We start from the raw sequence: 12,435 nt of genomic DNA on the forward strand, positions 1-12,435 counted from the left end.
AAAATAAAGCAAAGGCTTAAAGATGTTAACTTGTGAAGTCAGTTGTTCATACTGTGAAATTAAACTAGATTCTGTTTTTCCTAATCCCCCTATTAGAGACACTTGAAAAAGCTTAACTGTCTACTGAGACTGAGAAAAACAGGAGAATGGAGAGAAAGAAGGTGGAAGTAGCTGTTGGTCAAGTCTCATTTATTTGAAATAGCAAGAGTTTTCTTAGTTAAACATAATTCTTCTATAATTCTATGCACAGTGAAGGATGGGATGGCAAGGATGGTTAATGAGGTCAGCTTCCTTGTCCCTTTGGTTGTGCTGTGCATAAAAGATGCCACCTGTGCAGAATTAAATCAGCAGATCTGCAGATCACATTGAATAAGAAGAGTAACTGAACCAGTTAGGCTCCAGTGCTCTGGAAGACCAAAATCTGCTGATCACCTTTTCCTGCTGGAGGAGCATTTAGATAACTGTTCAGTCTACAAGGTGTTTAAGTAAACAGACTTGATGGATTGGGGGGCAGATTTAATTTAAGGGCAGGCATAGAGAGGTGTGCAATAATTAGTCAATTATGCATCCATTAATAGGCTACTGCACTGAACTGTAATCATTTGTGAACTTCATTCTTTCCCCTCTTTTTCTTTAAAGGGCAGTTACAGCTTTTAAAGAGAGAAGTGCTTCAGGATAGCTGCAGACCTGTGGTCATCAGGGGTAAGTTTTGAACTTTCATGTATAGATGCATTTATCATGTTTATCCTCTAACATTTTAGTCTTGTTGGAACTATCGGGTGGCTGTTGGCAGTACTGTTTTCTGTTATAGTTTACATACTTTTGATAATTACTGTTAGATGGCTCACAGTTTGCTTGGGATTGTAAGTTCTTTATGATCTTCATGTCCTGATGTTCCTGGATAATGGAATAATAATGTAACTACAAAGCAAGAAGTTACTAACCTTATCTTGTTGTTCCTTTATTTCAAGTTGTTTTCCCTTACCCACTTCCCCCACCCCAGAAATATTAAAACAATTCAGAAGGTTAAATAAATAAACAAAAGAAGCTATGAGAAAAATAAACATTTGAAGACTTCTGTAAGTTATACGTACATATGGCTCAATTATTTGTCTTATTTTCTTACCATCAGTAAGTCTTAATAGGTAAGAAGATGCAGTGATGGGAAGGGAACGATTTAGATCACTGCCAGCAATTCCTCAACATCTTGGTGCTGATGAAATCTTTCTCAAGAGCCTTTCAGGCTTTCCTTGCCCCTTTACATATTGTACACAGTGACTGATCTCAGCATGGAGAGTAAATATTAGCAGTGTCAAGAGGAGATGGAGACCTGTCATGCATGTTTTTCTGTGGGCTGAATTACAAGATTTTAGGGTTTCATATCTGAGAGAGACTTCCCTATTGTCTCAGATGAAGTGAAACAAACATAGCCAAGCTGAATAAACTGTATTTGTCAATCTGTGGTGAACAATATTCAGAGGAGCAGAGGGCATGTTTTGGCTCTGCTCTCCAATTGCAAGCTGCTTCTTCACAGGAACAGATCTGGAAGAAGTCACCTTTCTGAGTCCAGTCACCTATTCACATCTGATAGCCAAGCTGACAGATCTTAACTTTAATCCGAGTAATTCCTCATGCTAGCTTCGCATTCCCTGAGCTGCAGACCCCAACTAAAAAATGCATAGCGGTAAGTACATAAACATTATATTTCAAAAACACAAGGAGAATATTGCTAAGAGCTGTATACTGGTAATTATTTTTAAAGCACAAGTTGAAGTAGATGTTCATAGGAAAAAATAAAGGTGTATCTTATTAAATGGTAAGCTGTATGACACCCTTAAGAGGTTAAGGCCTTTATATTAAGCAACATGTCCTATCCTTAAACTGGGCACCTGAGTACTGGTTCTGCTTGGGCAAATGTGAACTTCTGATGCTGACAACTGCTAACAGAAATTAAGGTCAGAGCTTTGAAACATGTCTGTGAAAAATCAGTGACCCCAATCCACACTGACTGTGGTATCACTACCAGATCCAATTAATGAGGTAAAGAAGTCAGAACTGGAAATTAACTTAATTAATGCTGATTTGCATTCAGCTTGCTGTCAGCCAGAGCCCCCAGATTCCTTTCTACAAAGCTGCTCTCCAGCCTCTTATTTCTCAGTCTTACATATAGCCAGGGTTTTCCTCTCCCAGGTGCAGAATCCGGCACTCGCTCTTGTTAAACTAAATTCAGTTGGTGATTGCACAGCCCTCTAATTTGTCAAGATCTCTCTGAAAGGCTTCTCTACCCTCAAGGGAGTCAACAGCTCCTCTTAATTTAGTATCATTTGCAAATTTACTCAGTATGTATTTGAATCCTGCATCCGAAAAACATTCATAAAAGCACTGAAAGGAACTGGCCCTAAAAGTATCTTGTCACAGTCTGTTAGGCACATCCCCTGAGCGTATGATCCTTCACTCCAAGATATCACAGGTTGTCTGTGATACAAAAGTAATTGTCTCCTTGTGAGGGAAGGTGAGAGGGCATGAGATACAATTAATTATGATATATATTCAGTACTTGAAGAGTCTTTGAGTGCAATTGCCAAAGAAGGGCAGAGCATTTTTATTAGTTATGGTTGTGGTGCCCTTTGGCTCACTGACTAATTGTTTCCAGATGTCCTATTCTCATCAAATTGTCAGCCAGGACTTCCAGAAATGGCCTTTTAGGACAGTGAATTACAGGAACGTTGACAGGCGATGAAAGCTGGTACTTCCTGCACACATGGCTATTCAAAGGATCAATCCATAGACCATGCATAGAAAAAGCAGCAGCACTATTTTTGTGGGTTAAAATACTGCTCTGAGTAACCTATTAGATGATATATAAGGGAGATCATTTGGACTAGGGAACTCTTGACATCAGATTTTGATATTATTCTGTTCTTGTGCTTGGTGTAATTAATGGAAGCATTCAGCTACAATAAAACGTGCTAGAAAAGAGAATCAAATAAAAACAAACAATTGAGAAAGTGACAGAGTATTTGCAGATGATTAGGAGAGGAGGGATTCTGTGTGTTCAAGCTATCTGCCATTGCCTTGCCACTGCAAAAAGTGTTGAAAGCAGTGGGAGATCTATCCAGTCTCTTCCCTTTCCATTCATGGTCCCATTTGTACTGGAGTGCTAGGCTGCCTTCACATATCACAGGTACTCCTGAGAGGGCAGGTTAAGAAAGTTGAACTGGAACATATTAGAACTCTTTAATTCAAAACTATCAAAATCTGGGAAATATCTGTATTTTAGTTTTAAAAACTATTATTTTCAAGGAAGTCCAGAATTCACACAGATAGGAGTCTCCTTTTGATATATGATCTCACCATTAACCAAACACCAAATGAGGTGTGGCATTAATTTTGCCCCATGCCAGACTGGCAGGAGATATTGTGATAAGCGTTTGTTAAATAGTGTGTTTTTTTTCCCCACGCCTTCCTCTATAATTTGGTGTTTAATGCATTTTGCCGTGGAGATGTGGCCTATTAAACCTTATCCATTGTTCCCTTTGGGTCTCTCTAGCTCTCTCCTAATAATGCCTCACAGTTTATAAGGGTTTGAATAGAGTATGTGGAAGGATGCATGAAGAATAGTTTATAGCAATGGAGGAAAGAAGGAGAGTTGTAGTGGATGGCCAGATCCATTCCATACCCCCTGTTCAATTGCTGTTACCTTCTTCAATGTTCTTGAAAAGTTTTTGCAGAAAAACTGGGAGAAAAAACATTGGTTCTTGAAAGTGGCTAATCTGTCTGCAGAGGAAAAGTCTATGTCAAGAGGAATTTCACATTTATTTTCAGTTGTTGGCTCATTGTACTAGGTCTGACTGCATGAGGAGCACAGTCTCACAGTGTAGTTGTTCATGAGGTGGGACTGTACCAATTCTGCTCTTCAGAATATCTCCTCCATCCCAATGATACTTAGCTGGTGATTAAACTTGAAATGGTATTTGATTCCAGTGTGATTCATTATCATGTCATGCTGTTATCTCAACTTCCAGTGGTTACACACTGCACTCAGGAAGGCTACAAGCTAGGATTCAAGATGGTTGTTAAATGCAGGGTGACCAACAACTTCTTGCTTGCTTGTACTGAAACTTTTATGTGTCTTGATCAGCCAAGCATCCAGTTATACAGGCTCTTTATTCCTCTGGTGAAAGCAGCTGGTAAGCTTAGATCAATCTTTTTGGTATACATGCTGTGTCAGAACAGAACTGGCCTCTGCTCTAGCCTTTAAGATATGCTGATAAGTTATAATTTTCTAGCTATGCTAGAAATGCACAAACAGCTCATTTCACTGTAGCAAGGTAGTGATAATTTGGATTGTCCTTTCATGCTAAGTACATAACTACATGTCCCCAGAGTAGGAGCAGTGCCTTGCTTCGTAGTTATTCAGGTAAGAAATACCTTGCAATCTTACCCACTGGGTGTTGCAGTCAATTTTATCAGCCACACAAGTTGCTCTACAGGTGCTTTGATTGCACCTTAAACAGAACACGGTCCCCTCACCCTTCCTTCCATCCCTTTATTTCTGTCATTCATTTCTGTATGCAGTTTCACGGTTTCACTGGAACAAGGAAAATGGAGGCCAGGACAGATTTCTATTTTGACACATAAGTGAATACTTTCCTATCTTGTCCCACACAGTAGGTTTTGAGGGAGGTGAGTGTGGGGTAAATAACTCCGAAGGATGGTACTTCACAACAAAATAGTATAGATGATAGTATATTTTGAGTAGTTCTATATAGATGGGATACAAATAATACAAAAGAGAAGATGGCTCACCTTCAGGATGTCAAGGCTTGCAGAGGACTCCATGGGGGAGGGATCTCCAAGAAGAGATCCTTTCCTGGTGGTGGTCAGCCCTTAAATGGGGTTTGGGAGAGGTGGAGCCAGGCTCCACCCCTTCCAATTACACAGGTATATCACCTTCACCTGTGGCCCCATGGCTGACTTGGTGCTCACCTCAGGTGACCGATCAGTGGTTTAGACTGTGATTCAGCAGTTCCCGTACAGTGAGTCTTGCCTCTGCCAGTCATCAGGGGTAGCTGCCATAATGGAGTCATCCAAGACTCAGAGCAATAATACACAATTAACTGAGAGCTTTCTTAACAGCTAATACTCTACTTGGAGGTAAAATTGGCTAATGTGCTAATTATGATTAATAAGCATTACAGGTAAGACAGTAGTAGTGTAATAGTGCACTTTATAGTGGCTACTACAAAGTGTAAAAGAATAAAAGAAGATAGAAAACAGGGAAAGAGACAGATAGATATAAACACGGCAAGGCAAAGCAGTTCACTGCTCCTCAGTCCATCAATGTCTTAGTGTCAGGTGCTGATCTTCAGTAGTAGTGGGTAGTTCAAGGTTGTACTGATCTGCTGATGACAACTAACAATGACAGTACAAATTCTTACTTATAGTCCAAAGTGGTGGAGCCTGGTCTTTTGAATTGACAGCTTCTGGCTTTAAGATGTCCTTTTCCTGTCTTTCAGGCCATGCAAATTTCAATCAGTAGATAAAAGGAAGCAGGGAGATGCCAGCTTGTATCTTGCCTCCACAGGATTTATTGGTACAATGTTGCTATACAACTTCCTGTATCAAACTAGAATCATTTGCTCACAGGCCAAGTCTTCAGCCAATAAACACTCCTGTGCCCTCCCATTCAAACATGAACAAATCCAAAGAAATGCTTTCAAATGTAAATATGTCCACAAAGCAATGCTGATTGCCTCATGTTGATTTGAGACACTCCTTACCAGTCTCAGACAGCTCCTCTAGCTGTGTAGTTGTGCCCACCTTTTAGTCTACTCTGTTGCTTCCCAGTAACATGAGCCTACTGAAGAGGCATTAGACCAGCTAGACTACCCTGGCCACTGTTACAAAGTGCCTTGCGGGAACTGCAAATGGTATAAAAAGTGCAGTGTTTTTATATATGACTCTGTCACAGTTATCAGTGTTCTAAAATTGGTAATATAAGAGAAGAAGAACCATCATGAATGATTGTCCTTGAGATGAGTCTAACATAGTGTAGTATCTCTACTGATATTGGGCCTGCCTTCTCATCTCTACATATTCTTCCTTTGTTTCTCAGCTTTAGGACCATGATTTTTAGCTGCTTCTATGGTCTCTGTTTAACATTTCTCATACCAAGAGACAGCTTCATCCTGGAGATGAGGCAGCAGGTGGTCAGGTTACCTGTGGTAGCAGTGAAACATTAATTAATCTTCAGTTTTCTCAAGACCTTCAAAAGTACTCTGAGCTAGGAGAACTTTTTACTACTATCAGTTTGACAGGTAAAGAAACTCAAATATATGAGTTTTTGAGCTATTCTACAGGCAATTACTGAATTACTTGCCCTTGTCCTTAAGGGAGATTTCAAATTCCATGACATAAATGCTGCCGCAAGTCTGGAACACGTTGAAGACGACTTGATGTCACAAGAATTCAGTGAGCCTCCTGGATCTGTTTCTTGAGAGTAGGGAAGGCTTTGTTGGAGAGGTGATGCTAGATCATAGCCACAGTGGTCAAGACGTTGTTAGGTTCAAAATGTTTGGTGTAATGAGAAAAAAGGCCATCAGAACTGCTACCTTGCATTTTAAGAGAGTAAACTTAGAGCTACTTAGGGAGATGGATAGCAGTGTCCCCTGAGAATCTGCTCTAGAGAATTTAAAGGGGCTGTGAAATCTGGTCACTTTAGGAACCCCCCCCCCCCCCCCCTTTTAAAAGACAAGGAGCAGGCAATCTCATTGTATCACAAGTCAAGTAAGTGGGGCAGAAGATCAACTTGCCTGAGCAAGGAACTCCTAGAATGTGGGCAGAAGAAATATGGTCTCTGGAAACATGGTCAGGCTTCACGGATTACAGAGCTGCAGTTTAAAGGTTTAGGGAGAACACAAGGAAAACTAAAGATCAACTTGAACTGACACTGCCCAGTGTGGGGCCAGACAACAAAAAAAAGGCTTTAAAATAGCTTATTCTTAAAATGAATGTCAACAGCAAGAGCAAGTTAGTGGATTTTACAGCAGGACCCCCACTCCTGATTATATGCCAAAGGTCTTGGGAGCCTGGGGAGGTCCCCACTGGCTAGAAAACAGACAATGTTTTTCCCATTTACAAGAAGAGCACAAGAGAAGACACTGGAATTACAGACCCATTATCTTGGGAATAATTTTTAAAGCTGAGTTTCATCCTTGCTTGTGTTCAGAGTGTTCAAACACAGATTACCCCATTAAGAGTGAGAGATACTTATGTTTCTTTCAGTGCAAAGACTTCTGGAGTGGTTGCTTTCTCCAGAGAGAAACTATCTACACTGGAAAATGAGTCTGCTCTTTTATTCTGTCACAGGATGCATAATCAGTGCTGAAATTCATTTAACCACTGCAGAATCCATAGATACAGACCTGAACAATATGATCATACTGAGACAGTAGTTAGGGTTTTTATCTTCCATCAGTGCTTAATTTCCTTTGATTATGACCTGTCAATTTTCCTCAAGTGATGAAATTACTCGCTCTTCTTTTTATAGATTTTTTTATACTTGTGAAACTAAAAGAGTTCTCTGAACTGTAAAGCAGATATCTGCTCTGCATGAGCCCTGGCAGGGAGATATTTTGCTGACAATTTGCACTCTGCTTGGTTAGAACTTTGTATCTCTCCTTTAGCAGGCTGGGAGGTAAGCATTTTGGTTTTTAAAGAGTAAACAAAAAGATGAATTTGCTTTAACTGCAGAAAAAAACCACATCTCTTTCAGCAGAAGGGCCCCCTGGGAACTGAAACAAAAAAATTAATGTGTGCTTTGCATCGTGTGACAGAAGGAGCCCAGTATTTGACTGCAAAAAGAGGAGCATATGGCAGAAGAAGTGAGGGTAGTTGCTGAATGTCCCATTCTCAGGTCACTGTTCATGGGCATTTACAGAAGAAGAGCAGTGATTAAGAGGTGGATGAATACCTATTCAATAGCACTTTTTAAAAGTCAGTGGCAACAGTTCACTGTTTATAATGGAGAAGAGAGCCAGAACTGTGCCACAGTCCTAACTGGAGTGCAGTATCTCACATTAATACAGAAAGCAGAAAGGTAATGGAAAAGAGCGAATGGAAGAAAGTGGAAGAACGAAAAAGATGGATGTTTTTAATGTCCCTTTTTTGTTGTTGTTTTGGTTTGTATTTTTTTATTCCCTGTGGGATATGTGATAGATTTAATCTCTTTCCAGGGGGGCACTCCAAATGCTGAACAGAGAGGTAGAAACTGCAGCTCCAGGAAAGTAAGCTCTGCTAACCCATTTCCCAGAGCAGAGGTGCTAGAAGGGCATGACTCAAATCCAGCAACTAAGAATTAGCCAGTGTTAATTAATACAAAATCTGAAAGGGGTCTTTGAACGAGTGAATCTGTCAGTATGAGGCAAGGCCAAATCTCAGCTGCAAGTCACATACTGAATTGAAAGCAAGCAAATAGCATTGCTGAAATATGAGCCTGTGGGAGGGAGCAGAGGAGGTGTTTGGTGAGCTGCTGAGCAACAGTTGCCTGAATTATTTTTATTTATTTTACTTGTTTACTTCTGTCATCTTTATTTTTATTCCCCAGCTTGAAATAATTCACAGTCTGGTAAAATACCCTAGGGCCCATTTAACAACTGTAGTGCCATTTGTAGGATGGGTTGGCTTTTTTATTTTTTCTTTTTTATTACTTTAAACAACTTCTTATCATTCTTGGCTCTAGAAATAAGTCATGCTGAATTTAGGCTGAGTCAGGGAATTACTTAATCACCTCTCTTCAACAGAATAGTGCCTAGGGAACCTTACATCCCTTACTGTTGCTACTTTTCCAGAAGGAATGCCTTCAGTGCTTTATCTGTCTGCTCTGCATGGAAATAAGGCGAGATGATTTGCAGAGTCAAGGCTGTTATAAAAATAAGATTGGATTTGTCTGCATAGCATTTCGTTGGAAATTGCACATAAGCCAATGCAAATTTTAATGAGGGGGCTCTCTCCATCTCATTTCCCAAATGGGGGAGGGTTCTCATGGCAATGGCTAATCTCTAGTTTAACACTGCATGTCTCCTCTGGTCCTCTTTTTTACCTCCAAGTAACTTTTGTGACACTACCTAACCAGCCATGGCCATGAAAAACATACTCGGACAATTAAGACATTTTAAAATGCAGAATGTAACATTTAACTAAGTATTAATATCTTTTTCTTATTTTTTTTCCCACTTGTTTTCCTCTTCTCTCCCTGTTCTATTTCTTGCTTGTGTAAAGCAGAATCACTAGCAGGTCTAACATATTTACAGGCTTCATGTTCAATGAAAAATAAAACTTTTGCATGGATTTTTTTTATTCTTAGACTAACACATTTGAAGTATTAATGTTCACAATTACAGTTTTAGACTGGTTGCTCACTTTTGTAAATTAAGATCTGCCAATTTACCATACCTTGTGTTTTGGAATATGTTGGAAATTCTGTGACTTGTACCAGCTCATGCCACTTCACTAAAAAAAAATATCTGAGTAATCCCTGAGTTTCTTTGAAGTACATTTAGAGCTCATGGGGGGTGAACCCACATCTTGAAATGCAAGTGCTATAACACAGATTCCTAAGATTCCTTGTAAATCAGTATTAATGCTTTCTGTTTGGAAACTCTGTACTAATGGTATATTGTATATATAATGAGATTTTAATTGCTGTGATGTCTGAATGAGATTTTAAGCCTGAAAATTTCAGTCTTTAAGGGTAGAGGTGAAGCTGTCACTCCAGTCAATCCAGCCAGTTATCTCCCTGCACAGCCCTGGTGCTCAGAGTTGGGGGTCTCAGCCCAGGCTGATGAACGCAGTTGCTACTTTCCCCTGTGCACCAGGAGTGAAGTTGAACATGTGTCCCAAACACATATACACAGAGGCACTGATGTGGCTGGTCACACAGCCACAGTACTGTTATCAGCATCACTTGTCATGTCCCACTGTGAGATTCTGCATAGGGTTGCTGGAAAAGATTCTTGCAGAGTCGCCATACGTGTTCCAGAATGCAGTTCTGCTTCCAGGTTTGTGAATCCTGAATTATTTATCTGTTGCTCTGCATCGGAGGGAGTGGGCTGCCACATAGAAAAAGGGCTACTTATCATCAAAGGCAGACTTGATGTGATGATGAGTCTTAAAGGGGAGATTTAATTTTCTTTACCTCTGTGGCTTTTTGGTCTTTCTTGTAATATCATTATCTTATAGAAATTTGTTTCTAATTGAAGACAGTGGAGCTTTTTTGGTACTTTTCATATAACTTTTGCCTTGGGAAATGTAAGCTGAAGAAAGCTTTATCCTTTATTGTAGCAAACTTCAAAATAAAGAAAATCACAATTGCTATCTTAATTACTAGTACAACTTACATTTGAATAGTCATTTCAGGCAGATGCAAGACATGATTATTTCCTCACATTGTCTCATCTCTGTGTAGTAATGCACAGCAGGCTGTTTTGCATCTCAGTGTAGCATTTGGGAGCTTTTATTTTTCTCCTTTCTTCTTTTAAAATAGCCGAGCTTTTTCTTTCCATTTCAAGGAGTGTGGACAAGGAAGAAGTCCATATGCAATGAGGAACTGGATGTGGGAGAGGAATTGCTGTGCAAACTCGCTAGTCTTCGAGTAATTCAAATTACTGCACAAAAGGCATGTTCACTTTTGGAGAGAGAAGGTGGATAACCAATTCTGAGAACACATTACACATTAATGATCCACAACAGCAGGGGAGAAGGTCTGGGGCGGGGGCAGGAAGAGGGGAGAAGGTTTTGAAACAGATCCAAAGCTTCCTGTGGGCACTTCAGGGACTAGAATCACATCGCCCATTCTCTTCATCTTACCATTATTATGTGTGGGTTGATTAGAGCTTGTTTTACAGAGCAAAGCCCATCCTAGCCACAGCATCAGTCAGTGGAAAGGAAACTTTTCTGTGAAAATCAGAAGGGACGCATGGAAGGGCTGGAGGTGCATAGGCAGTTTTGTCTCTTCTGTGGCACTGTGGTCATTGGCAACTGGAGATGCTCCCAAAGGCTGGGCAGTGAGTTAGGCACATCCTTTGGGATATGTGGCACTGTGTTATGCAACACATTGTTCTGAGGAATTATGGAACAAAGGTAGAATTTAGAAGCTCACATCTCATTGAGAACTGACAGTACTGTCTAGTCACGAATCTTTGAGAAAACTGTCTCCTTGGTTTTATTAAAGAATTAATTAAAAAGAATAAATATTAAAGAAAATTTATTAAATTTATTTTATTATATAATTCTATCGGCACACCTTGTCTACATTTGGGGTGCTAAGGAGGAGTTGTTCAATATTCACTGAATCATGAGGCAATCTACAGTATCTCTCTGCATTCTTTCCAATCTAATGTGTGCTAATAGATGATGTCGTAACAAGTACATTGTTGCATTATGAGCTCCCAAACCAGTACATGCAGCTTTGCTCTGTGAGGGTGCAGTCTCATTTGGGTTATAAGTACCACAAGAAACTCAATATTCTTATAAAGGAATTATGATCCTAGGAATTTGATGCCTTGTTATTTTTATTCTACTTGTAAAGCAAATCAGTTTTAGAACATACATATGATGCTATAGGCATACTCATTATTTCTGATTTTCTCTATTTTTTTTCCACTAAAAAAAAAAGTATGTAAGAATTGGAAAAAGTTCAGAGGAGGGCAACAAATTGGTATAGTGTAGCTTGTGTATGACAGATGATCACATGAGCACAGTTGTTCAGTCTGGAAAGGAGACAACTGATGGGATAAAACAAACGTGGTCTCTAAAATTACAGGTGGCCTGGAAAGGGACCTACTGATCACAGTCTCCTTCCAGAATGCTGCACAAAGCAAGTAGGAAAAAGGCATCAAATTGGTGGAAATATGTCTCCCAGGTATTAGGCAGCTAAGCTGTGGAATTCTTCTGGAAGATGGCCGAAGTGCTAAAAGTTGATGTGGGCTCAAGATGTTGGAAATTCAGTTCTTGAAAAAGCAATTCATTGATGATTGCTTACTAATACATGGAAATCCACTTCTGAGTTAAGTATCAGTAAGTCATTTCCCTACTAATGTAAGGTAGCATGCTCTTTTCTGTCGGCAAAAACAGTGTAATTTTTATTTGCTCTTTACACACAAGAGAGCGTACATTCAAGAGAAGATGTATATAAAGACATTATATGGTTTTAATATGCAGAGACATGTTATCCAGTGAAATTATACAGTTTATTCTACAGATATAATATTATGTAGAAAGAGTTATGTAGTTTTATTAAAAAGAGACTTTATACTGTTGTACCCTGGAAAATAGGGTGGTTGAACTTGTCACCAGCAAATGCTGGCTTGTTTCTGCTACCAGAGCTTTATAATCCCTGCTATCATCTGCACTGGAAGAGAGTATTATATCCTA

The 12,435-nt window shown here is 39.6% G+C and overlaps 1 long non-coding RNA gene across 1 annotated transcript in view; it reads left to right on the forward strand.

Moving 5' to 3' along the window:
• Positions 1 to 12,435, forward strand: part of LOC136048441 (uncharacterized) — a 104,861-nt gene that overhangs the window by 70,279 nt on the left and 22,147 nt on the right. The window contains exon 3 of the long non-coding RNA XR_010622176.1: positions 640 to 702. This is a non-coding gene — a long non-coding RNA (uncharacterized LOC136048441). The remainder of the gene's footprint in view (positions 1 to 639; positions 703 to 12,435) is intronic.

The sequence above is a fragment of the Cyrtonyx montezumae genome, unplaced genomic scaffold, assembly GCF_038088225.1.
Source record: "Cyrtonyx montezumae isolate F1298 unplaced genomic scaffold, pur_monq_1.0 scaffold_2, whole genome shotgun sequence".
In the NCBI taxonomy this organism is placed as follows: Eukaryota; Metazoa; Chordata; class Aves; order Galliformes; family Odontophoridae; genus Cyrtonyx; species Cyrtonyx montezumae.